Raw genomic sequence first — 25,208 nt, forward strand, 5'->3', positions numbered from 1 at the left:
TAGTAGAAACAAAGTTCTTGCAAGGAAAGGATTTTAAAACAATAAATAGTCTAACTACACATCTGTTTTACCTAATGCTCTACCATCTTGCTATGGTAGCCTTGGCAGGCCTCACTTCTTCAGACACACTTGTGGAACCTGGCTTTCCCCAAATAACTATCTCCCTTTTTGAGAGAGAGACCCTCTTGTCAGTTCCCGGAATTTTGGCTCAGTTTGTCAAAACTGGGTCTGTCGGCTCAATGGGAGGCTGAGCCAAGCTCCTTGGAACCATATGTTATTGTCCCATAATGACCCTCAAATGTTTGCTAAGGGGTAGCTTATCCCTAGCTTATTCTTCATCCTTCCTGCTTGTTTTCCTTACAGCCTGCTAGTAAACTAAACCAGCATATTTCTGACAATAAACATCCCAATTACCAGGTCAGCACATGGTATTCATAAAATATTTCAGAGGAGCTCCATGTGTGTCGCAACGTATTTAGGTGAAAATTTCTCTTGGTGTAGACCCAGAGTGTATCACTCTTGCATGCCCTTCTGATCAGCTGAAAGGAATATGGACAGACTCTGGACAGGACTGGGTGTGATTCATTCCAAAGGGAGAGTCGATGGTGTGGGAAAAGCAGAAATATGAGAAACTGGTTTCTCTGTCCCTTGCTCCCAGGCCCCCCTGCTGTCTCTGATCTGCATGTGTAGAAGCAGCTGGGCAGAGTGCACTGTGATGGTGGTGAGTGGGAGCCAGCCCCAACAATTCCTCACAGCCCTTCTGGGATTCCTTATCTCTGCCTCCTAGAGTGCAGCGGGGGCAGAGAAAAGGGACACCCCGGCAGTGCTGGAGCACACTGCATCCCAAGCCTTGGGGTTGCACTTTACGGTTCAGCCGTTGGCGGCAGGCGGGGGGTGTATGTGTATGCTTTTTCTTCTGAAACCTTTATTTTACAAACTTCAAAACAAACAATAATAAATAAAAAAGACAGCCAAACAAAAACACCTTAATTGAACATTCCATTTTAAAAATTAAGAATTGCAAAGTTTCATTTTAATAGTTTCTCAGCTCTAGAGACTGATGTCCTTATTATCTTCAGAGTCAGGTGCACATGGGCATTTTCCTTTCAATGTGACTGAGTTTAGAGGCGAGTAGCGCAATTCTCAATTAGATTGTCGTTCAGTATAAAGCAGTCATTCTATCGAGACAGCCATCAAAGTAGCTAATTAAGCACTTTATGTACTCATGTTGCACCTGCGTCCCATCAGTAGAACCATCAAAGTTATGAAACGGTGGGCAGTAGTTTTTTCCCATAGTACAACACATTCGTAGGGCTAGAGTGTCAACATCGGAGTGGTGGCAGGCACTAGTCTCTCTGGGATAGTTATTTTGTTTGACTCAGGTCTGTGCACTGCAATATGGCCACTAGAGCCATAGGTTTAAGAATGGGTCAGAAAATCCTTAAAATAGAGTTAAAATGCTTTGTAGATTTTTCAAGCCTAGTGTTCCCTGACTCGAGTCCCACTAACCTTAGGCTTACATTGCTGTGTAGACATATCCAGTAAGAGGTATCTGGTCTGGGTACTGCCATCCAGTAGGTCTGCAGAGCTTGTGCACTCTTTTGGATTAGCTTGCAGACCCCTTGAAACTTCTGCTGCTTTCTTGAAGTGGTCAAAAATGTGTGTACCTCTTGAGGAGGGTGCTAGATAAATCTCCCACCTTCCCCACAAGAGTTTAGAAGTGTTAGTATCTAGAGAAAAGATCAGCCACACTCATGGTAGTGCATCCCAGAATCCTGAGACGCACCACTGGAATTTAAAGGGAAGAAGTTGGGCTGCATCTGCAGCCCCTTGCATCATAGACTACTAGGGCTTTATAGCCTGGTGCACTTTAATATGAAGGCCTTTACTCTGGTCCATTTTCTTCCTCAAGAGAAATGTTGGAAAATGTTTAAAAAAAAAAAAAAAAAAAAAAAAAACACACTTGGCTCCATGTTGGGTACAGGTAGGGTGACCAGACAGCAAGTGTGAAAAATCGGGACAGGGGGTGGCGGATAATAAGACCCTATATAAGAAAAAGACCCAAAAATTGGGACTGTCCCTATAAAATCGGGACATCTGGTCACCCTAGATACAGGCAGCATTTAATGCATGTGTGAATATAGAAGGCAGCTGACTATGCTCACAAAGCACTTAGCTGCAAGCATTGGGGTTTCACCAAGAAGTCCAGAGAGATTGATGATCTGCCTTGCCCTGGAAGGAATTTGGGAAACAAGTGGTGGCTTCTTTGCCTTTTGAAAAGGAGACAGAAGTCACACTCCGATTTCTTGAGCCTTTATCTCACTCATCTACCTTTTCCTCCATGGGAGGAAAGGCAAAGGCTGTGCTTTGTACCTGCAGCATTGGAGTATATAGAAGTCCTGCGAGATGTAGCTGAACTCAGTGTTCTTCCCCATGACAGGATCCAGAATGTTGCTAGTCTGGTAAAAAGGGTGAGCATGAGTCAACAAATGACTGGTCAGACCATGCGTTAAAAGTTGGGTCTAAAGTTCATAACTATTATTAATGTACATGGCATGTCCCCTTGTAAGGCAGCCAGAGTGGAGCATTAAATCCTAGTGAAAGCCAGCATGACAGGTACTCTTGCATTTCACGTGGTTAATGTCCTACTGTCAATTCAGGGACATCTGACAGTTGGGAATGGACATCCAAATTGATTCAACCACATGTGCATCCAACTTGATATATGGGAGCCAACACAGTGGGACACCACACCCAGATAACTTGATTTTTCCAAAAATAGCAGTTGCACATAAACTTCTAGAGATGAGGGTAGTCTGTATCGTTTAATGACCTTCAGAGATCTGGAATCTCTAGTTGAAACACTTTGTTTTTACATAACAAGGAAGTTACCAGTTCTTGCCTACTGGATCGGGAAGCGCTGCAGATCTGGAAATGAGCTCTGTGTCACAAAGCATTCCTTGTTGCTATATTCTTGACAATGAAGAAGGACATTAGTGTGACTGATTTCAATATCCTTGAAAACCCTTATTGAATTAAGTTTAAGTATCTTTGGAGTCCAGTGCAAAGGTTCTGTATTATTGTGGGCCTGAAAAATCAGAGGACTATATTGAACAATGTGGCAGACAAGAATGGTTGGGTTTTTTTTGTTTTTTTTGTTTTTTTTTGGACAGTACGTGTGAAGTGGATTTCTTGGGAAGTATCTAGTAGTATGTGAAAACCCACTCTTTTGATGCTGTCCTCAGAGGAAAGGACCACTGTCTACTGATTACCCATTCCCGGAACCTGAAAATCCTAAGCGAAGGTTGAATAAAGGAAACACGAATTTATGTATGGGTATGCTTGCTCTGAGTTAAATCTGTTATGAACTTGTTGTAACCACAGAAAAACCTGCTGGTGGGGTTTGCAGGACTGACCCTTACTGGAGACCTTGTTGGAATTGGGGGTGATCTCTGGTAAGCTTATTAGCATGCATGCAAGTTCTTTTCTTGTTTTAATGTTTTTTTCTGTAATGCTTTCACATTAAGAATAAATGTGCTTGTAGAAAGAGCTGTGTGGTAACTTATAACTGAGGCTCAGATTTTGTCAGAGATCTTTTTAGTAAAAATAAGGGACAGGTCACAGGCAATAAACAAAAATTCATGGAAGCCCATGATCTAAAAAGTTCCCTGACAAAATGGGGAGGGAGGAGGGTCCAGCACCCACAATGGTTGGGGGCTCTGGGATCCCCTCTCTCATACAACCCCCACAGCAGCTGGGGTCTCTGGGATCCCCTTGTTCCCCTACACACACACACAGCGGCTACACTGCTGCAGAGGGGCCCCTCGCCGCCTGCTGTCACTGGGAGCTCCGGGGTCCCCCTGCAGCCTGGCTAGGAGCTGCTGGGGGCCCACTGCCAGCAGCAGCCGAAAGCTGCGGGACTGCCTGCTGATAGCTCCAGCCCCGGGGCAGAAAATGTCACGGAGGTCTCTGGAAGTCACAGATTCAGTGACCTCCATGACATAATCGTAGCCTTATAACTGTGGGCAATTACACTGTTGATAGCCTCTGGAGAGAGCAAAGTACTGATGCTGGCCTGTTCAATGGGTCGGATTTGCTGGGAATAACACTGTGTAGGCGGAGAAATGTGTGGCCTGGAAACCCCCAGTTAGGAGCGGGAGTGATGTGGTTCTCTGCCCAAGAAGTGTGATGGCTGAGAAACTTAGGGGCTGATCATGATTGTGGGGAGAAATACTGGTGCAGTTTCCCTGAACTATAACAGGTATCAGAGAAGTGGAATTGGTTCATGATAAATCCTTGCAAGGGGTTCCTGAATCAGGGAGAAGCAGATCAGATTTTCCCCCAGTGGATAATGGCTATGCCACTTCTGTCTGTATAGGGCTCCCCTGTCTATTCTATATGCTATTCTAATACATCCCCCCCCCCCTTACCATAGCATCTGAGTGGCTTCAAATAGTGCATTAAGTGACATGACTAACATCAGTCACCTGTGTTTTGTTTTCTTTCATTCTCTCCCTAGCAGGAGAACTGTATGTGCAATATAGTTTTCTTTTGGTAGGTTTTTAAAATGTACATGCTGCTATTTGTTGAACAGAGAAAGCAGGTCAAAGAAGTGTGCCTTGCACTTGAAGTGGAAGGTGGTGAAGTTTATAATCCTACCTTAGTTCATGTAGGAGTTGATTTCACAGTCTTAGACCAGCCCTTGAGAAAGCTCTGCACAGATGAGCGTTAGTTTTATGGTAGAACGTTCCTTTCCACCTGAGAAACTGAGTTGTTGACCACTGTCCTCGTTCCCATGTATTAAGTGTTCTTTTAGCTATCCTGGGCCATGACAATTCAGTGTCTGGAAGATCAGGGCTAAGACTTTGAACTTGATTGCATAGGGGGAGGGATAGCTCAGTGGTTTGAGCATTGGCCTGCTAAACCCAGGGTTGTGAGTTCAATCCTTGAGGGGACCACTTAAGGATCTGGGGCAAAATCAGTACTTGGTCCTGCTAGTGAAGGCAGGGGGCTGGACTCAATGACCTTTCAGGGTCCCTTCCAGTTCTATGAGATAGGTATAGCTCCATTTAAAAAAAAAAAAAGAGATTCTATAAGAAGCTAGTGTAGAGAGAAAGGACAGGTTTGATGTGCTTGCAGGACCAGTATCCTGTGTTGCTTAGAAGACAGTGCAGAACTGTGACCTAGCTGTAGTTTCCTGAAGGCCGATGGCTTTGTAACCTCATATGTTGCATTGCTGTAGTCCAGATAAGAGGTGAAAGAGGCATTGCATAACTGAGGCCAGGTCATTATTGGAATCTTATAGCTAATCACAGATGGTAGAAGGTGTTACTTATTACCTTGGGATAGAGGGAATTCTCCATTTGTCCAGTTTGACTAGTGCACAGTGAACAAACAGTGCAAAGCAGACTAAGTGGACCTGAGACTCCAACCTGGGCTGTGATTTTTTTTTTTTCTTGACATTTCGGAGGCAGTGTACCAGGAGGGCCAAGGGGAAGAGGATTGTTTGCACTGTACTACTCCTGTATGGCCCCCTTACTTGTCCCACGCAGCCTGAGTCTAACTTAAGTATGTTTGGCTGCTAGCTCAACCTTTCATGAGTGAGTTAATGGCAAGTGACTTTTTTCTGCAGCCCCTTGTCACATTGATGCAGAGCTAGACATCTTCGGAATCTCCTATTAAAAAGCTTCTTGTGTTGTGGAATATTAATGTGGTCCTGAAAAAGGTGATGAAAGCTTCTTTTGGACCGTTCAGTTCCTTTGAGCTTATTTTGGGGTGATTTTTTGCATCACGGGTCACTGTAACCAGGAAAGTGATTTCAGTTTGCAGGGTTTCAGGCCCTAATGGCAGATTCACTTTGTTTCAGATTTTACAAGGATAAAATAGTGCTAAGAACTCATGCTAGATTCCTCTTAAAAATTGTGATGGTATTATACACTAATAAGCATAACATCCTGTCAACATTTCTTAACAGCTGTACCCCCACTCCATTGAGACCTTTATTCTTAAGCTCTATATCAAAAGATCTTAGTGTTCTTGTATTGCGCAGACTAAGGCCCTTAATATCCATCCAGCTTTCTTGTTTCATATAAATTTGCTGGGCAGTGTGGTTGGTGGAGCTTCTATGGTTTTGATATGGCCAGTCTAAAGCTAGAAGGTTGTGTCAAGGCTCATGGTCAAAGGTGAGAAATATTCCTCATAGGTTTTCCATTTTTTAACGTTAACATATATTTTCACATGCTCATAATGTTAAAATGTCCTTTTGTGTAGAAACTTCTATACCTAGCCATAACCCAAAAAGTGAGATTTTTTTTTCTCATATTTTGAAAAACTAAGGGAACTTTCACGTAGCTGTTTGAATTCTGTAAATACGGAAAAATACCTTTCCTATTTTTTTAAAGTAGAGTTTTTAGACTGAATTGTAGGAAAAACACCTGAAACTTAAAATTTCCATGTAAATAACCTTCAATAAAGAGTGTCTTTTTGCTAATTTCTCAAGGAATTTGTAAGTTGTTGTAGACTAGTTATGCCAGTAAAATTGAACCCTTTATATGTCAGATGACTACATTGTGTCCTTTAGAACCAGGCTTTGTACTGACCGACTTAAATTTAAAATATACAGTAACTCCTCTCTTAATGTCATCCCAGTTAAGGTTGTTTCATTGTTACGTCACTGATCTATTAGAGAACAAACTCATTTAAAGTTACGCAATGTTTGCTTATAACATTGTTTGGCTGTGGGGGCTTGGAACGAGGGTGGACCAGCAGCTCCCCTCCACACACTCCTCAGCGCCTCCCGCCCACCGGCAGCTGGATCAGCAACGCCTGCAGCGATCAGCTGTTTCGCAACATTCAGGAGGCTCTGGTGGGGAAGCGGAGGAGCAAGGACGCAGCACGCTTGGGGGGAGGGGTGGACTGGGGGCGGGCCTGGGGCAAAGCTGGGGGTTGAGCACACACCCTCTCCCCCGGCACTTTGGAAAGAACAGCAAGAGGAGCAGCCGAACCAAGCTTCACAATCATTGCTGATGTTTAAAACATATACTCTATATGTATATAATGTCCTTTGTCTGGTGAAAAAAAATTCCCTGGAACCTAACCCCCCATTTACCTTAATTCTTATGGGGAAATTGGATTCACTTAACATCGTTTCACTTAGTCACATTTTTCAAGAACAGAACTACAATGTTAAGTGAGACATTAATACAAGAACTAAGGGTCATCAAATGAAATTAATAGGCAGCAGGTTTAAAACCAATAAAAGGAAGTTCTTCTTCACGCAGCGCACAGTCAACTTGTGGAACTCCTTACCTGAGAAGGTTGTGAATGCTAGGACTATAACAGAGTTTAAAAGAGAACTGGATAAATTCATGGTGGTTAAGTCCATTAATGGCTATTAGCCAGGACGGGTAAGGAATGGTGTCCCTAGCATCTGTCTGTCAGAGGATGGAGATGGATGGCAAGAGAGAGATCACTTGATCATTGCCTGTTAGGTTGACTCCCTCTGGGGCTCCTGGCATTGGCCGCTGTCGGTAGACAGGATACTAGGCTAGATGGACCTTTGGTCTGACCCAGTACGGCCTTTCTTATGTTATTACTGTATGCCTTAAAGTTAATACGGAATGTTAAGGTTTTTATCAAGTGTATAAAAACTTGACTTACCAGTAGTACATTAATGGAACGAATATTGGATGGAAGATGGAGCAACAGCTACTTTTCAAGATGAGATTTGAAACCACAGAATTTTGTAGTATTGCTTGAATGTAATGCAAGTTATTTCCTGTTTTTGTATTCTCATGGCTTTTATCTCTTTCTCTAAGATATGGTCAGACTTTGTATGTAGACATTCTTCCTTTGCTCACTCTTGCCCCCAGCAGAAGCCAATAGAAACATCATTTGGTTTGTGAACAGACTTGCACGGATTAGATTTTTATCAGTAAATGTTAATTTCACTGTACACATTCAAACCCAGACAAAATATTTCCATAGGTGGTGATTGAAATGTACAGATGAGCAAAGTAAGAAAAATACTACATGAAAACTTTAGAATTTGATTTAAGGATATTTGTTTTGTATATTTTGCAATGTGATGCTTACAATTTATGTTTTAACTGTTGTAAAGACTTAACTTTTTGAATCTCAGCATGTCATTAAATAATTCTGCCCCCCCATGACGGTCCCCAACATAACTTCCTGCAGCTGTGAAAATATAAATCAAGAAAAATCAAAAATGCTTAAAAATAAACATTGACATGTCAATTATAAAAAAAAAAAAATCTGCCCAGCCTATTTATGATGCTAAATAGGCACAGCCACATCTGAGAAAGCTCCTCTCTATTTAAAGCCCAAGTTGCTTTTTTTGGTTAATTGAAAACAGCGAAAGAAAGTTATGAACCTCCTATGGTGGTGTGGTTTTGTGGTTTTTTTTTTTTAAAGTGAAATACCACAGATTAGCTTCCTCCTTCAATTGTTAAAAGGAAGCAGTAGGGTCAGAAAAATGAAACTATTCAAATGTCTTTCCTACTGACTTCAGTTGATAGTTAAGAGTATATATCAAACAAAGCCTTTTTCTCCTAGAGGGAAAATGAGACTAAATGATTCCTTCAGTCATTTCACTAGTCAGTTAAACTTATTATTTTGTATACTTAGCAATTGCCATGTACCTATTTTGGGAAGGGGAAAGTTGAGGTGATCAATTTAGGAATTAGTCCCAAGTCTACACTAATCAGGCTCTTTCATTAAGAATGAAGGAGTTTAGGCCTACAGTAGAAGTAGAATATGCCTTATGGTTTGACCTTCCTTGGGCAATAACCTTGGCCTGCACCTTTGGGCATTATATTCCCCCATTCATTTCAGTCTATGAATCTCTATTTTACCACAAACCAAAGTTCCAGTTTGCATTGTAGACAATTTAAATGTCACTGCAGAAATATGAATTGTATTAGCTTGATTTCTGGCAGAAAGCCCAATGTTGATATGACGAATCAATTCTTTAAATTAGAAGAAATGAATGATGTGTAGTTCTAAACTTGAATGATTAAATCAGCACAGATGTGGGTTCTTAATTGATTAAACCAATGAAGCAGACTGTTGCACACCTGAGATTGCTGACATGCAATTTGTACATCTGCCACAGTAAAGCCATTAAAATTTATTTCTAAAGTCCTCCATTTATGCAAGGAGTGACAAGCCCTTGACCGGTCTCCAGTACTACTGCTGTATTTTCTGTTGCATCAGAGAGCCACTAATCATTGAAGAGTCGCTCATCAATTTCAGTAAATTAAGAAAAGATTCCAGTACTTGCACAAATGGATATAGAAGTATATAACACTTCAGATCTAAAATGTGATTAGTATGCATTGATATTCTTTGGACTTGTGATACTTGCTGACTAAATTTCCATTGAACTTCAGATTGAAAATTTTGTTTTCATATTTCATTCTGACTATGGTACAGAAAGGAGAATATTCCCTAGGAGTTATTTGGCTGTAGAATTGAAGCCACAACACTAACACTCAGCACTTTTTTGCTTCATGCTGTAGTCTGAATTAACTAAAAAAACTCAAGACTAGCCCAAAGGAATAGTAAATAGTGACGTGTGAATGGAAATCTGTACTTAATGCAAAAAAGTGGTGTGGTTTTGAGTTCGGTTTTTTTGTTTGGTTGAAGGTATTGAGTGTATTTTGTATTCAGAGCTTCATGTTTTTCCTAAATTGAGTGAACTTCAAACGGTTTTTATGGGTCAGAATAGTAAAAACTGGAAGCTTGTTGTATTTCTAATTTGTGTAATATTTTATTTCTGTGGTGTACTGGGTTACTAGTACAAACCTGAGTGGTGTTATTGACACCTTGAAGGCTGTAACCGTACCTGTTATGGGAAAATTCACTTCTGGACAAAACTTAAATTCAGGTTGGTTATATGTTTTATGACATAATGTACAGTTCTAATTCACTAATCAGTATGTTGCACAAAGCTGTGAAGGCTCATGAACAGGTGCAGTGGAAAACTGCAGAAGCTGATAATGCATTTTCCTGTTCTTGAATGGTCAACCTTAATTCTGGATTTCCTAACAATTGAGTGCTTGACATTGAACCACAATTTTCTTTTAACAAAGTTTATATAATATCAATATATGTGCAGCTACTCAAATTAATACATAGTCTTAACCTAGGATGCAAATGTGATTGGTTGGAGTACTAGTCCGCTTTGTAAGCTTTCCTTAAGCTAGAAATCAAATCTGTCACATACTAGTACACAGTATGGTATATTAAGAGTGTCATTGATGGGGTGTTTTTTTTCCCAAGTTGAAGTTTTAAAGTTGCTTAAATGTATTAACACACTTACGAGAATCATATTGAAGCCTGACTGCTATATTACCTCTTCTGTGCTCAGTCATATACAAATTAGTTTGCTATTACAGTATTGCTCATTAGTGCTGAGCTGCTAGTGTTTAGCTGCCTGTCTATCTGAAACAGTTGTAGTTAGCAAAGGCTCACATTGATACTATCATCAGTACAGAGAGTCTGCTTTTTTGTTTTGTGATGGTACATTGTGTTGTAAGGTATCAAAGCTAATACCTGATATGGAAAAACATCTTATAATTTAGCATTTTAGCTAGAAGTTTCGCAAGTAGACCTATGTTCTCCTAAACAGAAAATTCCTTTTTTCTTTGTGTTCGTGGCTTATGGCTTTAAATTGCTGCACATATTCACTTTTCTGTAATTGATAAAAGAAGATTGGCTCCATTTTAAAGAAACAGAATATTCTCCAATGGAATAAGCATTCTGTTTAGAGAGTAGCCTAATAAGGGGGAAATATATCAAAGCCACACAAAATAACAAATGGCAAATGAAATAATTACTCTTTTGCATGACAAGAATCTAGGAATAAAATTGTGAAAGGCTAGAATCTTAAAATTTGATTAGTTAAAAATATATGTATTTCTTTTAGTTACTCATTAACTTATTGTTACAAAGTAGCACTGAGACAGAGGTTAGTAGGATTCAAAAAATGAATAAATCCAGAACTCCAAAATTCAAAACTAGAACTTTTTCATAGTTGTTTGTGCCTGATAAATGCATAATGATACAACCCTCATGCTTCATGGTATAAGCAAAACAGAAACGGTTAGTGTTTGGATGAAACTTCTGTTGGCAGGTTATTTCATAATTCTCCATTTGATTGCTGATCCTGGCTGCTGTTAGACAGATGGACTATCACTTGGATGTGGATGGCAATTTCTAAATATCTCTCATTAGACCTCATGGTTTCCTTTCTAAGCCTCCTCTTTCCTTTAGGGCTCTGCTTTAATTTTTGTTGTGTCAAAAATTTCCCCCGTGGGTGTTTATAGAGAGTCCTGGTTTTTGTGAGGAGGGTTCAGGATGGTTCTGGTCCTTTGGTAATTCTCGGTGTTTCATCACTTGGTTTTGAGTCTCCTCCCTAATATTCTTGCTTCCTCAGTCTTAAGAAAAACAACCAAAAGGATTAGGTTGAAGTTGTATAGTGTGGAGGGAATTAATGAACAATGTAACAAAATTCAAAAACATCCCAGTAAGTAAACCCACAGTTTCTACAAAGAATTTAAATTTGTAGTACATATTACTTGAAAAGGAATTGTAGTACTTTTCTCTTCAAACTTGTTAAGATTTGTACAAGAACAACCACAAAGGGCTTATCTTCACGGTGCACAATGCACAATAGCTTTTGAACTCAGTCAATGATGTAATTATAACTGCTAAATTATCTTTGCTACTTTTTCCAAAAGCACAGCTGCCCTTCAAAATTTGTCCTTTGAGGATGGTTAGGCATCTTAACAGACTCAAACATTTTGCTATAAATTGACCCTATGTACATTTACTGACTTGCTTATCTCTCATTTCAGTTAGTAACAAAGCAATTATTGTACATTAATTACTGAAATAAGAGTTGGGCTTGCTGAAACCTTTCCTAACTTGTATATCCTAATGTCTTTTATATACACTAATTGGGTTTGCTTTTGAGCGAGCTGTCAGGACACTAGTGGAATGCTTATATCTTTAGCTGTCATTCATAGTGATTTTACTTTTAGTAGCCTTCTCTGGAAGTTGGTTCATATTAAGAAGGGGTGTGCTTGTTTGTGTTGGCATAAGTGATAGCTTTAATAAATAAGATTTAGTTGACCAACATTTTCTCTTTATAAAGTACTCTGAGCTGTTTTTTATTCCAATGTTATTGAAGTTCATGGAGTCAGAACTCTTGAAAAGTGTTCCAAACCCCCTAGGAATATTAACCATGTTAGACACTCTGATGCAAAGAACTTCACGGAGCAGCCAATGTGTACCTCACCTTTGTGATGTAATCATCTTCACTTTTTAAGTCGGAAACGAATTAAGTAGCGTGCCAAAGGCACAGGCAGTTGGCTCCTGAGCTAGGATTATGAGTCAGGAATTCCTGGTGTTCAAACTTCTCACCACCTCCCACTAGACAACTTAACAAGTACAGTATTGCTCTGGACCCTTAACTTAGTTTTTATTCACACTAGTATAAGCAAGTATGCGAACATAGGGTACGCCTATGAGAAATTTGTGCTTTCTCTTAATTGGGTCTAAAGGTTTTAAAAGAACTTTTGTGCCTATTTTGCTTTAATATGCAAGGACGGTATAAGATGTGTGTGTATTTTTCCCCGCAAAGGTCTCTTCTGCATGTCTTTACATTCTGGCAGACTCCACAGTGAATGGGAAACTAGTGAGAGGCGTCTGGAGAGAGATATACCTTCTAGTGAAAGGGAAGGATTTGATGGAGACAGAGGGCAATAAGGTGCCTGCTGGCAGGAGGGTAAACTTGACACTTAGCAGGAGGAAAGGGGAAGAAATGTGGGGAAGGGAAGGGTTTTGAACTATATGGGCTGTGAGAGGATACGAGGGAACTGCTATGGTCTTTGGGCAGATTCCTGTCACTTGAAGAGAAGGGTTATTCTTCTCCCACAACTTTCTGGGAAAAATTACTCCACTGTTGCTAGGATAACAACAAATTTGTTACTCCCTGTATTTCTTTCCCATCAAATAGAACCCAGTTGAAGGTTGCTGTACCAATATTTTTTCAAAGCTCTGCACAGTACACAAACTAACCATAAGGAGAGAATCTCTGTTATGACCATGACCTCACATAACAGTGGTTTTTCACTGTAAAAAAAGTTGTGTGTCAGCAGGAGACAGAACTCTCACAGCAGCTGGACTAGGAGTATGAAACTTGCTGTGGTGCAATTAAAATGACCCCCCCCCTTTCTCTGTGTCCAGACCTGAATGCAAAACCCATCTGTTTGACTTAGCTTTCCCACAATAGTAGTTTAAAACACATCAGCATCTTCATGTTGTGTGGGTTATAGAACTCTTTTAAAAACCCACTTTACAATAATCTTCAACTTCTTTGAGTACTGTCCCTATGGGTGCTCCACTGTAGGTGTGTGTATGTCCCCGCGCTGTCGGAGAATTTCAGTAGCAGTCCGTACTGGTTGTGTGGTACCCCTCCGGCCATAAGGATAGCTGATGTGTGCTGGTATTCCCTCCTCAGATTCTTCTTAGCCACTCTAGTCTAGAGATGGAACTAGAGCTGTCCATTCATGTATAGTTCACTTCTGTAGTTTTGCAAATGGTTGCTTCTTTGAAGCACCTTTTCTCTTACTACTTAATTGTTGGGGTTTTTTTTAAGTTGGCTGTGTCAAAAAAAGAAAGGGTTTGCCTACCGCCAAGCCTGGGGGGGGGAGGGGGAGGAGGCGGCCCTGGACAAGGGTATGTCTGGCTTCCAGGCTCAAAAAGTGTCAGAACTGCAAAGAATTCATCCCAGTAATGGTGGGCATTCACAGTGTATTCGCTGTCCCGGGGAGAAGCACAATCCATATGTGTGGTTGCTGCCATCAGCTAAAACCCAGGTCCAGGAAGGACAGAGTTATGGCTAAAACTCCTGCTCATGGAGTTGGCCCTTCAATCTCTGGAGTCCCAGCGAGAGCGGTCACCGCAGTCTTCTACATTGAAGGCAGGTGATTCTAAGAAGATGTGCCACTCACTAAAGACGTATAAGAAAAGGTCTCCGGCTCAGTGACAACACCGAAGCCACCTACAGTTTGTACCTATGCAGGGTACCGAGTTGGTAGACAATTGGAGCTTCTGAAGACCCAATGGGCATGGGCAAGGAAATACCGGGACTGTAGGGGCATGAGAAACAGATATTCCGCCCCAGGGACAGCTATATTCACAAGGCCACCAGCACTGACCCCGGTGCGTGTGGGCACTGACGGACCATATAACCAGATCCATGTCTCCGACAACCTTGGTACAAGCCTCCTGGCACTGGCAGTCATTGGCACAGATACTGGTACCATCCACACTGATGGAATACAGGTGCGCATTGGACCTTTCAGTGTCCCAACACACCAGACTCTCCCCTTCCAGCACCAGGCTCTGGTACAGAGTTCGCCAGGACTAGCGGACTCAGTGACATCTCCAGGCCGTGCACCGCCTCTCTCCTATTTGGACTCAAATAGTGAGCCAGAGCACTTAGGTTCTCACCGCTCATACTATCCACCTTATGGGCTTCATTCTCACCATTGACAACAAGCGTACCAGCCAGGCTCTCAGCCTCTGTGGTTCGGGAAGCCATGGTTACCAGCCGCCAGCCCCCTACCTGCAATGGCCGTAATGGGACCCCTGGCAGGCCCAGAGACAGCAAGCCTCACAGGTCCATAGCATTGTGTACCAGCAGGCAAAGAGGTATCCTCCTTCAGTAGCAGCATCAAAGGTGTTGGACCCTCCTGAACTATTGGGGGAGGAAATGGAGGCCAAGGCAAAAAAGGAAGATACTCCTTAAGCCCGCCTTTCATCGTCCTCACCTGACAAGGCAGTGATCTCCTCCCCCTGCCATCTTTGGCAGATGACTTTAAATTAGTGGTTTTCAAAGTTTTGTATTGGTGACCCCTTTCACACAGCAAGTCTGAGTGCGACTCCCCTCTTCTAAATTAAAAATACATTTTATATTATATATATATAACACTATTCTAAATGCTGGAAGTGAATCCGCCTCCATCCCCATACCCTCACAGCTCGTGACTCCCACATAATAACTTTGAGACCCACTTGGGGGGGTCACAACTCTCAGTTTGAGAACCCTTGCTTTAAATCATTTCAGGACTTAGCTCAAAGAGTGGGTGAAGCCCTGCAAATACAACTGCATGAGGTGACTGAGCCTCATCACAAATTGGTGGACATTCTCCATTCTTCCACCTCTATCAGGATGGCTCTCCAGGTTAATGAAGTGCTCCTAGACCCTGCTAGGGTCATATGGCAGACCCTGGTATCCATCCCACCGACATGCAAGCAGGCAGATAAAAAGTACTATGTGCCGTCGAAGGGCATGGAATTTTTATTTACCTACCTGCCTCTGAATTCCATCATAGTGGATATGATTAATTTTAGGAGCTGACAGTACCAATCCAAATCTATCCCATATGACTGTGACAGGAAGCGCTTAGACCTGTTTGGCAGGAGAGTCTCTTCTTCAGCCATCCTCCAGTTTACGGTAGTGAATTATTAGGCTCTTTTGGCCAATATGACTATCAGAACTATGCAAAGATGAACTATTTTATTGACCAACTCCCGGACTCTTGCAGGGACCATTTCTTGGCCATTATCAACGAAGGCCAGCTGGTGGCGAAAACGTCTGCAGTGCACACTGGATATGGCAGACCTGGCAGCATGCTCAATCTCCATGACTGTGGTTATTGAGGAGTGCCTCTTAGCTCCATTCATCCGGCTTCCCTAAGGAGATCTAAACAGTGGAGGACCTCCCCTTTGAAGTAACAAAGTTGTTTGCCGAGAAGACCGGTGCATCCCTTCACACGCTGAAAGACTCTCAAGCAACCTTTCAGTCCCGGGGATATACATGCCGGGCTACAAGAGAAAATACAGCCCTCAGCTATAGCTCAAGACCAGATCATCACAGTACACATCTCAATATGCATCTCCGAGATCGTACAAGCCACAGAGAAAGAAATCAAAATTCTCTAAGGGCGAACAATTGGGGCCACAACAGTCTTCGATTCATCCCTGAGCCTTGAAGCGGCAGTTTTGATGGATTTGCCGAGGTGCCGATAGAACACTTTCCTTGTCCTCTCACGCTGGGAATCCCCTCTCCTCCCATTCCACAGCACCTGGGAGCGGATAACCTCCGACAAGTGGGTGTTAGAAATTGTCCAGAGTAGATATGCCATCCACTTCCTCCCTTCCTCCTCCCAAGCACATTTCCCTGTCCCTCTTCAGGGACCCTTCTTACAAGAGTCTACTATATCAAGAGGTGAACCATCTCCTCAGGTTAGGTGCTTTAGAGCCGGTACCCATGCACCTCAGGAGCAAAAGTTTCTACTCTCGTTACGTCCCGATACTGAAGAAAAAGGGAGACTGGAAACCCATACTGGACTTCAGAGCACTCAACATACATAAGTGCAAAAAGTCAAGATCATCCCAGCATTAGGAGGAGACGACTGGTTCTTGGTCCTCAACCTTCAAGACCCATACTTTCACATCTCCATCATACCGAGGCACTAACGTTACCTCAATTTCATGCTAGGCCAGAACCATACCAGTACAGAGTACTCCCTTTCTGCCTCTTATCAGCCCCCAGAGTATTCTCCAAGGTCCTTTTGGTAGTGGCGGCCCATCTACACGCTCAGGGCATCATGATTTTCCTTACCTGGATGATTGCCTTCTCAGGGCACGATCCTTTGCATAGGCCCAACACTCAGGTCACATGGGACCTTTTTCTGAGTCTGGGCCTGCAGATCAACAAACAATCTACCTTAAGACCAGTTCAAAGACTAGAGTTTATAGGAGCAACCTTGACTCTATTCCAGCGAGGCCACTCATACCACATCACGGATTTCTCAGTCTCTCCTCGTTGATAGAGATGATACAATTTATTTCTCAAATCTCGGCCAGGCACTGCCTTCAGCTTCTGGGGCACGTGGCCGCAGGCAAATCGGTCATTGCTCATACCAGCCTACACGTGAGATGCCTCCAAGCATGGTTTGGTTCAGTATGCAGACCAAACAGACAATATAAGCAAGCTCCTTTCAATGACCACCAGAGTCAAGCAATCATAAGAACATAAGAATGGCCATACCAGGTCAAATCAAAGATCCATCTAGCCCAATATCCTGTCTTCCAACAGTGGCCAATGCCAGGTTCCCCAGAGGAATGAACAGAATAGGTAATCATCAAGTGATCCATCCCCATCACCCATTCCCAGCAAATCCTTAGACTGATGGAAGGACCCAGTGAATGTCTGCACATGGATCCTGTTCACTCAGTCAGCCCCATCCCTTCTCCTGACCACCAATCCGTCCCTCATAGGCTGGGGAGCACATGTCAATGGTCACATGATACAGGGCAAATGGTCCCCATCAGAGACTACTGTAACAGGGGTTAAAAAAAAATTAAATTCATGGAGGATAGGGGCGTCAATGACTATTAGCCAGCATGGGCAGGGATGCTGTCCCTAACCTCTTTTTGCCAGAAGCTGGGAATGGGCAACAAGATGGATCACTTTATGATTACCTGCTCTGTTCATTCCCTTTAAAGCACCTGGCATTGGCCACTGTCGGAAGAGAAGATACTGGGCTAGATGGACCTTTGGTCTGACCTAGTATGGCTGTTCCTGACGGTATTATGTTCTTTCTTGTCTCCACATCAACCTGCTCGAGCTCAGAGCAGTTTGAAATGTATGCTCTCGCTTCCTCCCACTGATCAAGGACACGGATACGAAGATCGTGACGGACAACATGACCTGTATGTACTACATAAACGGGCGAGGAGGATCCAGGTCTCATTCCCTGTGCATGGAAGCACTGAAGCTATGGAACTGATGCATCTCCCATAACAACCTACTATTAGCAGCCTACCTACCGGGAATACACATGACAGCCGATTATCTCAGTCGCAAATTCCCGATTGCCATGAATGGGAAATAGAGCTGACCATTCTGCATGACATATTACAGCAATGGGGGGTGCCGTCGATAGACTTGTTCTCAACTGACCAGAACAAGAAATGTCCACAGTACTGCTCCAGAAAGGGGATCGGACAACAGTCCAGAGGAGATGGTTTCCTCCTCCTTTGGGATAAGGGTCCTCTTTATGCCTTTCCCCTGTTCCCTCTGCTGCTGGAAGTTAAAGATAAAAAGGGAGAAAGCAAACATCATTCTGATTGCCTTCACCTGGTCCAGATTGACATGCCAGCTGTGATAGGTAAGGGATCATTAAGTCCACTGCTGACCCTACCGATTACCCCTTACCTCCTGTCACAGAACGAAGATCACATCCTCCACCCCAGTCCACGGGGCCTACATCTCAAAGCATGGCTCCTTCATGGTTCCACAACATAGGCATCTTGCTCTGAGGAAGTACAGGAGGTACTGTTGCACAGTAGAAAAGGTGCTATTCGTCATACCTACGTACAAAAATGGAAGAGATTTTAGATATGGTGCTAACTCAAGGGTGCTTACCCCTGATTCAGCCATCCTCCTAGTGGTCCTAGACTACCTGTTATCCTTAACAAAATAGGGTCTCTTTGTCAGCTCGCTGAGGGGTCACTTAGCAGCAATCTCAACCTTCCACCAACAGATAAAAGGCTACACAATCTTCTCCCACCCAACTACGAAGAAGTTTCTTAAAGATATAGCAAACCTCTTCTCATAACCCAGGGCCCCCACTCAACTAGGCTGAGGTCCCATTGCATTCAAGGGCCTGACTAGACCATCATTTGAACCCATGGCCAGTTATTCATTAACTCACCTTTCTATGAAGACAGAGTTCCCCATCACCATTACCTCTGCCAAAAGAATAGGGGAGATAGCGGCAGTGATGGCGCATTCCCTTTTTACTGTTCTTCCCTGACAATGTCACACTCAGGCCACATCCAAAGTTCACTCCTAATGTGACTTTTGCATTTCACATGAAACAACTTATTCAGCTCCCAGCATTTTATCCAAAACCTCATGTGGCTAACAGGGAAGCAATCCTGCATACGCTCGATGTGAGAAGGGCCTTGGCCTTCTCCTTAGACAGAACAAAGACCTTTTAGAAAATCTGAGACACTTTCTCTACAGTGCAGATAAGTCAAAAGGTGCGGCGATCTCAGCTCAGCGACTCTTCAAGAGGGTCTCTGGCCATATTAAACTCTATTAGCTGTGTGTGGAGGGTAACACCTCCATCTTGAATATGCGTGCATTCCACAAGGTCAGTCTCCTTGTCGATGGCCTTCTCTGAGGGTATCCCCATATCCGAGATCTGCAGAGCAGCTACATGAGCATCTGCACATATCTTTGCAGTTCACTATGCCATCCTGAGTGATTCGGCTTCAGATGCCCAATTCGTGCCACAGTACTATCCTCTATATCAGACTAGACTCCGAATCCCAGCCTCCAGCGGTGAGTACTTCTCAGGAGTCTCCTATTATGGAGCACCCATAGGGACACTTTGAAGAAGTTACCTAGTGCAGTAGCAATGACTCTTGGAGATGTTGCCCTGTGGGTGCTCCATGATCCACCCTCCTCCCCTCTATTTCAGAGTTCCACTGACTCTGTGGTAGAGAAGGAATTGAGGAGGGAATGCCCATACACGTTGGCTAGCCTCATGGGCAGATGGGTGCCATGTGGGCAGGCAGGCAAGACCGACTGCTGTTGAAATTCTCCAGTCAACAGCATGTGGGCTCACACACACCTACAGTGGAGTACCCATAGTGTTATGCTTATAAGAAGCGCACAGAATCTTTTTAAAGGGGATAAGGCAATACGCGTGTTCATTGAGAGTACAATTTAAGCATTGAAATCAGCATATGCTTCCATTCTCTCTCTCACACGCAAGATTCTGCAGCTGGATCTTATAGTTAACAGTCTTTACTGTTGCTCAGTCAGTTTCAATGGCCAGCTGAAACTGCACATGAGGGAGGGGAAGCTGGGCTCTGTCGAACGTGTTTGAAGCTCTCACGTTGATGCAGAACAAACCCAAAGTCCCATGGCAATACACCCTTCTTTTATAGTAATAAGTTCCCATACAAGTCTCTGGACCTTGCTGTGTTACACCGGAGCTGTTCAAGGTTGCTCCAATCAGCATTATTTGGGTTGTTACTGGGAGTTATCCGCAGCCGTTTCTTCACTCACACCAAACAGTAAATAAGGCAATTGCAGCCATAAAACTTCTAACCTTCTAAAAACAATCATTAACACAATCAGTAAAGAATAAATTCAAAACAATTTCTTCTTACTAATTCAAAGCTAGCAACATAAGCAAAATGGAGTACAATTTTACTTGAGACAGTTTTTTCCCATTAGTGTTTTGGCCTTCTATAGGGGGACACATCTCGAAGAAGCATCGTTCCTGCATAAGGTGAGTAACTTTTTGCTCCTGCTGGCTAAGCTGGCAAAGAGAAACTTGAGGGTATTTTATTGGGTTTATTGTTTGTGGAAAGCACTACACAGTGGTATATGACTTTATTAAAACTTAAAGATGTCTTAGATAACAAGGCAGAGTCTGCATCTTGCTAAATTATACCTGACAAATCATAATTATACTTATTTTGGGGTTTTGTCTGTTTTTTACCAAAAAAAGTTTTAAGCTATATTTTTTTGAAAAATGGGATTTTAGATGAGCCACTCATCACACACATAGCTGTTGAAGGAGTAAAGGAATGTACTTGGAGAAATCTTGTCACATTTAAAGAGATCAACACTGGAACCTCGTGATATTCTTCAAAGATTGCCTGCTTGGTTACCCAATGTAGGGAAAGTGCATATCCTCAGTTCTGGAGCTAAAATCTTTCTGGATGGAAGTAATCTTTTTGCCTGCCACCCAAAAATAGTAGGCTAATAGATGGATGAATAACAATTGCAGCTAACTGTAACTCTAGCGAACATCAGGCAGGAATGCAGTTAGAGAAAATTGACTCTGTTCATGTTTTAACTAGGTAAGGTAATTCACCTGTACTTTGGCACACTAGCTCAGTGGTTTGAGCATTGGCCTGCTAAACCCAGGGTTGTGAGCTCAATCCTTGAGGGGGCCATTTTAGGGATCTGGGGCAAAATAATCTGTAAGGGACGGTACTTGGTCCTGCTAGTGAAGGCAGGGGGCTGGACTCAATGACCTTTCAGGGTCCCTTCCAGTTCTATGAGATAGGTAGATCTCCATATATTATTAATTAATTAAATAAATAAATTACCAAGGTTTGTGGCTGTTGAATCTAAGGGAAAGAAAAGCTCACTGAGCTTCTGTTTGTTGTGGGTCTTGGTGCCCCACTCCCACATACACTTGTCTTTTGGGATTCAGGTGAAGTCCGCTATCTTTAAGCTCTGCCTCTGCTGGAACGGCTCTGTCCATGATGGGCAAGCAAACTCCACTCCAAGACAGAACAGACCCCATCTCAAGCACTGCTCTGTGTGCTACAACTTCTACAAAAGTTGCAAGTTTGAAGGCAGCCATATAGAACTTTTGTTCCGTTTTGTGAGGGATTTGATGTAAAATTATCCATCCAGGTCCACTAAGTATAGTGCTGGCAGCCAAATGTGCTACATGGCCAAAGGCTTAATGTCAGGGTTTGGGGCTGTCTTTATTAATAAACTGGTGGTTCAAAATCCTTAAATTAACAGAAAAAAGTTCAAGGAAATGTTCTTTACTTCCTAGATTTAAACCCCATATCAGAAATTGTCACTTAAATATGGCTGAATATCCAGTGTTTTGAAAAAAAGTTTAATAAGGCAGGGCATATCTGGACTTCTTAGAGTGTTAACTATATACTCTCTATAGAGTAGGAAAGAAGAGCACCTGCAAGGTACATATGTTCAATCTAAAATGTCAGATTTTTTTCACTTGGAAGTAACTGAAACTTAAAACTTCAGTAGCATGACACAGCTATTGTATGTCATGCGTGCAGCTACAAATTTTGTCTATTCATATCTTCTAGGTTTATAGGCAGGAACACAATATACTTGAGATTATATGGATGAATGATGTAAACAGGTCTTTACAATATTCACATGACACTCTTTATTGGTAGAAGGAAGTCAAGCTGGTATCTAGTGTAGTAAATCTTTGTAGACAAATTGGCAGACAGATGAACTAGTCAAATATTTACTGGAGAGCTTTGAGTGGCATAATTATACTGGAATGTGTTTATGGTTACATCCTGTTTCTGGAAGGCTTCAGTAATACTTGTTTTCTAGTTTGGGATTGAGGTTGTGCGCGGGGGGTGGGGGTTTGCGGGTAAATTATGCTTTGTTTAGTTAAGGGTCTTTTTCTTCCTTGAACCAATCCTGGGGTTGTCTGATTTGAACTGAAGTTTGGTGTTTTGTCTAGCCACATCTTAATTGTAGGACTTTTGTGAACCACAATATGAGCAGCTCTGGTAGTCTGAATATTGGGGAAAGTGATGGAGATTGCTATTTCCTTGAATATAGCAGGTTGAGTGCTTATCAAACGGCATTAATAACATTTTGCAAGTTGTGTAGGTTATATATGATCAAAAATGTGAAGGTAGTTTCAGAAAATGTGGATGTGATATTGCTTATCTTATGGCATCTTCTCAAGGAGGAATTTTTGGGGTGTATATGGTAACTTTCTTAATAATAGGTGACTTAAAATGTACAAACATCCTGAAAGCAGCTTCATTGAAAAATAAGCAGTATGTTTAATTTATGGAGTAGATTGTGGATATGTTTCTGCAAATAAAAGTATGAAAACAGTATCTCATTGAAATAAATTGTGTGCTTTCTCTTTCCCTGTGCAAAAAATCCATTTTAAAATGGGCTGTAATTTCTTAGTCTGATTTTTTTTAAAGGAATTGTATGCTTTTTTTATTTAAATTTTTATATCCTGGACTTCTAGATGTATTCATGTACAAGGTGTCTTAAAAACTTCAAAGTTAAAAACTAAATACAAAGCATCACAACTGTTAGTTTATTTATAGGTTTTTGTTAAATTATGCAGAGAAAACACATCAGCATTAAAATCCATGACATACCTACCTTTTCAACTTCTCCCAAAAAGAGAGCGCTCCCAGTTAGAAAAAATTTGGAACATTGAAGGCGAAGGAATCTTAAAATAGTCAATCTCAACTTTCCATTTTCTTCAGCATTAACCTTCTATTGTTTGAGTTACATCTCCAGCCACTCCTCTTCCTTTCCTCTTCTTCCCTCTTTTCCCCACCGTGGCATGACTTTATGGTCATTGGGGATTTCCACAACCGGGGAATTCTGAGCAGGGAACTTTTGCAGGTGATTTCTATTCCTATTGTGTTGATTGGAGCAGCACTGAGAATCGGTTGCAAAGGGTTGGGTTGTCTTTTTGTTCATCCCTTGCCTTTTATTTTTTTAAATATGTTTTGTCTTCAGGGTGAATGTGTTGGATAAGACTCCTGTTCTAGCCCTTCTTAAGATCCTTCACATTTTGAGTGACCTGAAGTATTGTGGTGGCTCTCCATTGCACTTTCTCAGTCACCTTTATTTGAATGGTGACGTAAAAGGTTGCAGCATCCTTTTATGTTGTGGACTTCTCTCTCAATAAATACTCTAACTTCAGACAGAAAAATTGGCGAGCATAACAGTAAAGAGAGTAAAAAGTCATATGTGCAGTGTATATTCACAACACAACTTTCAAGTAGAGCAGGCATTTCAGGGATGAGACAGGTTGTCTTAAATTAGAGTCCACAACAAAGGTTGTCTAGTAAAAACTCTGTCCGCTGTGTTTTAAGGCAAATGCATTAAGGGGGGGCTGCAGTTGAAGTGTGGTGTTGGTTTGTTCATTTAAAGGCTCAATCTTGTCCCTCTCCTCAGCAATCAATTTAAACCACAATTAACTTAAAAACACAATAAATACTGGCAAGTCACCTGAAAGTGAGAACAGGCATTCGCATGGCAACACAAATACAATGCAAATATTTGTAATAAAAAATAGTGTATTCTGTGTGGTAATTGAAATCAATATATTTGAAAATGTAGAAGACATCCAAAACTATTTAAATAAATGCAATGCTATTATTGCTTAGCTGTGCAATTAATTGCAAATGGTTTTTTTTTTTTTTAAATCGCTTGACAGCCCTACTTTCTACCAATTTTCCCTCATCCCCAGGATTCAAAGTCAAATGAGACAGACCAATTTTCCCTCATCCCCAGGATTCAAAGTCAAATGAGACAGACCTACACAGAGTTGTCTGACAGACCTGCTACAGGTGTCCAGCTGCTGCCTATCCAGCTCCCAGGCTGCCTGGATCTAGTTTCACAGCACCATAATGAGATGCTTCAGCCAGACTTGAAGTCCCTGTTACTGACAGCCTGATGTTTAAGTACCTCAGACAGGGTCTGCTGTAAACAAGTCCAGGAATTCCTGATACAGAACAAGACACTGAGCAGCGACTTACTTCTCAATATAAAAAAAGTTCTTGATATGGGTTGTGAAACATACCCTGTGCAGGCTACGGTTCTGAAGATGGTCCTCAACTACTTGTTGCAATAAAAATACTCTGACCTTTTGTTCAACTCCATTAAGGTCCACCTCACAACATTCTCAGCTTGCCATCCTCCTATGTAGTTGTGCTCAATTTTCTCTCACCTGACTGTTTTGAAGTTCAAGGGCCTACTACGTTCTTGCCAACTGGTCAGAGAACCTGCTCCTGCCTAGGATGTCAACATCATCCTCTTGAGACTTGCAAGGCCTCCCTTTGAGCCACTTGAAGAATTCTGCTTACTTTATACTCTGAAGATCGTCTCCTAGTTGCTATTATGTCTGTCAGGAGAGTGAACTTCAAGCACTTATGGCTGACCCTCCCTTCAGAAAGTGGTGCTGAAATCTCACCTTCAGTTCATCCCCAGAGTTCCATATCAATCAGTTCACTTGTCTTCTTCCCGAAGCACCATGCTATGTCATGAGAGCCAGAACTACATACTAGCTGTTTCCTGTGCCTTACTTTACTACGTTGTCAGAATCAAACTATTCAGACTCTCTCTCCATTTATTTTTGGCTATAAATGGCAGTTCCAAAGGCCAGCCCATCTCATCACAAAATATCTAAGTGGATAACACTATACATCTTACTGTGCTACTAAATGGCTTCCACCGAACATCAAGACTCGCTCCACCAACATCTGCCTGCCTGCCTGCTTCAGAAATGTGCCAATTTCCCAAATTTGCAAGTGAAGTC

The 25,208-nt window shown here is 42.1% G+C and overlaps 1 protein-coding gene across 2 annotated transcripts in view; it reads left to right on the forward strand.

Annotated features, from left to right (window-relative positions):
* The window catches only part of WASL (WASP like actin nucleation promoting factor), an 86,475-nt gene that overhangs the window by 10,074 nt on the left and 51,193 nt on the right, over window positions 1-25,208 (forward strand). The window lies entirely within an intron of this gene.

This window comes from Trachemys scripta, chromosome 1 (assembly GCF_013100865.1).
Source record: "Trachemys scripta elegans isolate TJP31775 chromosome 1, CAS_Tse_1.0, whole genome shotgun sequence".
NCBI lineage: Eukaryota > Metazoa > Chordata > Testudines > Emydidae > Trachemys > Trachemys scripta.